Below are 6,490 nucleotides of genomic sequence, written 5' to 3' on the forward strand. Positions count from 1 at the left end.
CGTTTCCAGAAGATAGAAGAGTTTGTTGAATCTGACGTGACATGTTCGTACGAACCCTTTGTACGAACAAAAGTAAGAGAAATTTAGGAGAAGAATACGAACATGTTCTTTGGACAGATGGAACCAAGATCAACCTCTACCAGAATGATGGAAAGAGAAAAGTATGATGAAGGCATGGTACAGTTCATGATCCAAAGCATACCACATCATCTGTATAACACAACAGAGCAATGTGATGGCTTGGGCAGGCATGGCTGCCAGTGGCACTGGGTCACTAGTGTTTACTGATGATGTGACACAGGACAGAAGCAGCCGAATGAATTCTGAGGTATTCAGAGACATACAGTGTGCTCAGATCCAACCAAATGCAGCCAAACTGATTGGTCATCATTTCATACTACAGATGGCCAATGACCCAAAACATAAAACTAAAGCAACCCAGGAGTTTATTAAAGCAAAGAAGTGGAATATTCTTGAGTGGCCAAGTCAGTCACCTGATCTCAACCCAATTGAGCATTTCACTTGTTAAAGACTAAACTTCAAACAGAAAGGCCCACAAACAAACTGCAACTGAAAACCGCCACAGTAAACGCCTGGCTGAGCATTAAAAAGGAGAAAGCACAGCGTCTGGTGATGTCCATGAGTTCAAGACTTCAGGCAGTCATTGCCAACAAAGGCTTTTCAACCAAGTACTAGAAATGAACATTTTATTTACAATTATTTAATCTGTCCAATTATTTTTGAGCCTCTGAAATAAAGGGATTGTGTTTAATAGATGCTTTAGTTCTTCACATTTTTATGCAATGATTTTGTTCAACCCACTGAATTAAAGCTGAAAGTTAGAACTTCAACTGCATCGGAATTATTTTGTTTAAAATTCCTTGTGGTAATGTCTAGAACCAAAATTAGAAAAATGTGGTCTCTGTCCAAATGCATATGGACCTCACTGTATTCCTGCTGGTTTCACTCCTCCAGCCTTCAGGCACATGTCAGGACTTCCATGGACCAAACCACTGTCAAGCTGATATAGGGGTTGGTACATGAATTGCAAGAGGCATAATTTAATTGTTTTAGTTATATAAATGGTGGACATGCTTTCTTTTCTTTATATTGCCTAAAGTTATAGTGTTCCCAAAAGATTTACTAGGTGGATAAGCTTTGTTTTTCCAAAACTGGAGGAGTCCAGACCCACCTGATACCCTTAAGATTTCCGCCAAAGTGTCTGCCCTCTGACACAAACAAGAGTTGGCTGTGGAAAGAGATGAATGGACCTCCATGCTCAAGCTGTTAACAAGCTACAGGTAATGGATGGATGAATGAATGTGTCTGTCTTTTCAGTAAACAGGTCCCATTGATGTCATTTGTGTAAGACTTGCCATGTAAGGACTCAAATTTCATTTTTTGCAGGTGACCCAATACCAAACTTAACTGAAGCCTTTAGGGGGAAATTGGCACATGAGATAAGTTGGCCTGGCCTGTGATTCAATTTTTTTAGACTCAACACTCAGCAGTCATACTCCCAGGAACACTTATTGTGGCAGAAGTTACGGGTATCTAAATCTTGAGTACTGTGGTCATCTACGTGCCCTGGAAAAAGCCATTGACAGTGTTTAGCATTGATGCCTTACAGCACAGGTGCTGAACTCCAGTCCTTGAGTCCCACTATCCAGCATTTTTTCTTGTTTCACTGCTCAAACACACCTGATTTGCATGAATGGATTATAAATAGGCTTCCATAGAATCTGGAGAGGTAATTGAATCACTGAATCGGGTGTGTTGGAGCAGAGAATCAAGGAAAACATGCAAGACGCCAGCAAGGTTTGACACCCCTGCCTTACACCAAGAAGGTCCTGGGTTAAAACCCTGGTTCAGTGAAGTTTGCATGTTGTCCCAGTGCATGAGTTTTTTTCGAGTACTCCAGTTTCCTCCCACTAACCAAAAACATGTATGTCAGGTTGCCTTCAGTCCCACACCTCCCTTGCAAAAGAGATTTCTGATGATCTCAATGGGATTTGCCTGGTTAAATAAAGGTTCATTTAAAAAGACCCAGCCCACTTTGCTAGAATGATTCTGTCCACAGAGCATGGGAAACAGTTACAATGGAGACTCACCTACACCTGAGAAGAACTGTGTTGAACCAAAGTGATTAGAGTGGTGCGTAACAAAGCCCATTCTCCACATGCATGCTTTTAAGCAGTTACCATAGATTCTGTGTTGGCCAATTGTGTCTCCATTTCCAGTTCCAACAGTGCTTTTGGATCCACCTTAGCAGGTGGATGAACCTGAGTGCCCACTAGTGTTTTGATGTCAGCAGACTGGTGCCCGTGGATTGAATATGCTTAACTCACAAATTCCTTCTGCAAACTCTTCCTGGAGAGGGGTTCAGGAGACGAGAACATACAGGTTAGCCAAACAGGAGTTTAAAATGACCAGATATACTAGAAGGTTTTGGACAAATTAGCCATGCACGGTTATACACGCATTTATAAACAGTGACACAACAAAACATAAAACAGTCAGACTGGACAATAAAACCACAACGGTTTAAGCTGCAAGTTGAGTGCAGTGAGGAACACACGATCAAGGAGATACACACACTTGAGCAGAACCAAGCAGACATGAACAGATTTAAGTGAGACTTGACAATGGAAAAATGGCTGAATGGAAAAGGGACTGATACAGTCATATGAAAAAGTTTGGGCACCCTTGTTAATTTTCCTGATTTACCTTTATAAATCATTGATTGTTTGGATTAAAAATATCAGTTAAATAAATCATATAGGGGACAAACACACTGATATTTGAGAAGTGAAATAAAGTTGACATGATTTACAGAAAGTGTGCAATAATTGGTTAAACAAAATTAGGAAGGTGCATAAATTTGGGCACTGTTGTCATTTTATTGATTTCAAAACCTTTAGAACTAATTATTGGAACTCAAATTTGGTTTGATTAGTTCAGTGAACCTTGATGTCCATATACAGGTGACTCCAATTATGAGAAAGGGTATTTAAGGGGGGCAGTTGAAGGTTTTTCTCCTCTTTGCATCTTCTCTGAAGAGTTGCAGCATAGGAGTCTCAAAACAACTTTCAAATGAGCTGAAAACAAAGATTGCTCACCGTCATGGTTTAGGGGAAGGATACAGAAAGCTATCTCAGAGATTTCAGCTTTCAGTCTCCACTGTGAGAAACATTGTGAGAAAATGGAAGACCACAGGAACAGTTCAAGTGTAGGCTCCAAGTGGCAGACCAAGACAAATCTCCAATAAAAAGAAGTGAAGGATGTTGAGAACAGTCAGAGTYAACCCACAGACCAGCACCAAAGACCTACAACACCATCTTGCTGCTGATGGAGTCACTGTGCATCGTTCAACTATTCAGCACACTGTACACAAGGAGATGCTGTATGGGAGAGTGATGCAGAGGAAGCATTTTCTCCGCCCACATCACAAACAGAGCAGCTTGAGGTATGCTAAAGCACATTTGGACAAGCCAGCTTCATTTTGGAATAAGGTGCTGTGGACTGATGAAACTAAAATARAGTTATTTGGGCAGAACAAGGGCTGTTATGCATGGAGGAAAAATAACACAACACTCCAAGAGAAACACCTGCTACCTACAGTAACTTTTGGTGGTGGTTCCATCGTGCTGTGGGGCTGTGTGGCCAGTACAGGGACTGGGAATCTTGTTAAAGTTGAGGGACACATGGATTCCAGTCAATATCAGCAGATTCTGGAGATCAATGTCCAAGAATCAGTGACAAAGCTGAAGCTGTTGAAGCTGGGTCTGCATCTTCCAACAAGACAACGACCATAAACACTGCTAAAAATCTACGAAGGCATTCATGCAGAGGAACAAGTAGAACATTCTGGAATGGCCATCTCAGTCCCCAGATCTGAATATTATTGAAAATCTGTGGTGTCACTTAAAGAGAGCTGTCCATGCTCAGAAACCATCAAACCTGAATGAACTAGAGATGTTTTGTAAAGACGAATGGTCTAAAATACCTTCAGCCACAATCCAGACTCTCATTAGAAGCTATAGGAAGTGTTTAGAGGCTGTTATTTCTGTGAAAGGAGGATCTACTAAATATTGAGTTACAGGGTTTTTTGGTGCCCAAATTCATGCACCTGTCTAATTTTGTTTAACCAATTATCGCACACTTTCTGTAAATCATATAAACTTCATTTCACTTCTCAAATATCACTGTGTTTGTCCCCTCTATGATATATTTAACTGATTTTTTATCCAAACAATCAATGATTTATAAAGGTAAATCAGGAAAATTAATAAAAGTGCCCAAACTTTTTCATATGACTGTATGCATTAATAGATAGTCACACAGGTAAAGTGACAAGGTCTTTGACATATTAACTACAGTAGATTCTGATATTTACTGATATATAAACCTTTTGATAGAACACTGAATAAATCCCAGACAGTGCAGTTCAGTTGATGTTGGTGCTCCGGCATTGACTTGACAGCGTGACAGCTCTCTTTGCCTCCTGATGTAGTATGTCCTACCTACAACACGCAAAAGTGAGCAGTTGTTGTATTTGATTGATGACGTTTATCAGTGTTGTGGTCTTTGGCCGCTCACTGACTCAAACAAATCTGTTTATTTAGTCTCTGCCAAATACATCATCTGAAGATGCACAAAAATGTCTCCACAGCATTTTTGTGTCATAATAAAGGTACACACACAACACACTGCTTTTACTTACTATTTTATGCATGTGCATTAGTAACTGTAAAAAGGGTCAATAGAACAGTTGCACTCCCATTTCTCTAAAGTGGGGTGCAAATTATTTTTAAAATAAAAAGATTCTATACATCCCTTCATCTTTGAGTTGGTTCAGTCAAGCGCAGATAAAATGCTGGTTGCTTGCTCCCTACTTTGACAATATTCAACTCTGAAGATAAGAAAATAAAGCGAAGTCATTTTTTTTATTTTAGGTTAATATTTGTTCAAATTAATCTTAAAATTTACATTTTTGTAAACATGTACTTCTACTTTTATGTTAGCATACAGTTTTGTTTTGTTTAGTTTAGTTTAGTTTAGTTTTTAATAATAAATGAATGAGATTCACTGCCCAGGATTTGAACCCTGTTCTCTCATGCAATTTTCATTGTAACATCCAATTGAATGAGTAGATTGTTTTTGATTATTATTGTGAAAATAGAAGTGTTTTGGGTGGAGCACAGTGGAAGCTTTTTTTTTCCTTTTTCTTTACCATTTTACGACATCAAGAGTCATTCTAAGTTACTACCCCACCCAGTTTAAAGGGGCAATATAATGTGTTTCTCAGGCATATATTTAAATTATAAACCATAATAAAGTATCTATGTCACCTTTAGTTGTTATTAAAATGTTGTTTTTATGTTTAAATAGAAAATAAACTTGTCTTCTCATCATTTTTGTTTCTAAAAACCTTGAAATTGGCCTCTGTCTCCTTAAGAACCTCCTTCCGCTTCTGTCCCGCCCATTTCAACACATCATCACAACAGCCTCTCTCTACAGGGCTCTGCTGTTTACAACCTGGAGCGTCATAGCAGACTTTGTTGTAATGATAATTTGAAAAAAAGCAGCAACATTGTACAATATCTTAGTCCGTCCGTCCGTCCATCTGTCCGTTTTCTTCCGGGGGTCGCGGGGGCAGCAGCCTAAGCAAAGAGACCCAGACTTCCCTCTCCCCAGCCACTTGGGCCAGCTCATACGGGGGAATCCCAAGGCATTCCCAGACCAGCTGAGAAACATAGTCCCTCCAGCGTGTCCTGGGTCTTCCTCTGGGTCTCCTCCCAGTGGGACTTGTGCGAAACACCTCACCAGGGAGGCATCCAGGAGGCATCCTAACCAGATGCCCGAGCCACCTCAACTGGACCAGAAAGTGTTTTCTAAAGAACCGGAGCGATTATACTGAAAAAATAATGTAAGCTGTACTTGAAAAAAATCCTCTAACAAATTTGCACTTACGAATTTAAATGCTACAAATTTAAGTAATATTTACCCATCATTATCTAGTAAAAGTTATTAAGAATATAGTCAAATGTTTGTGAATAAATCGGGTAAATTTTATTTAATTTGCTCAGTTAAATCTTGTAACATGTAGTGATATAGAAATATRCCTAATTCCACACAAATAGTTTCCAGGTGAGAAGTTCCGGTTCTTGAAGTGGGCGTGGTGTATATAGGGGAGCTGCGGCGCTCATTCAGAAATGTGTCGTCTTTGTTGTCCCACTGTGTGGCTTGCGTCTGGACTCTGGCAGCAGAAAGTAACAAATCGCTGGCTGGTGCATGTTGCGCTGATGTTCTGGTGGTAAAACGCCACTGCGCTGCATTCTCTTCTTCCTCGGTCTGCGAGTGTGTGTGCATGTTGTGTGGATTAGCAGGTCCCCCACAGTTGAACCATTGCTGTTCTTTAGTGATGGGCAAATGAGGCTTTTCTGAAGCACTGAAGCTTGCTTTGAAAAAGGGTTCATTACTCGAAGCT

The sequence above is a fragment of the Austrofundulus limnaeus genome, unplaced genomic scaffold (genome assembly GCF_001266775.1).
Source record: "Austrofundulus limnaeus strain Quisiro unplaced genomic scaffold, Austrofundulus_limnaeus-1.0 Scaffold304, whole genome shotgun sequence".
Classification (NCBI taxonomy): domain Eukaryota; kingdom Metazoa; phylum Chordata; class Actinopteri; order Cyprinodontiformes; family Rivulidae; genus Austrofundulus; species Austrofundulus limnaeus.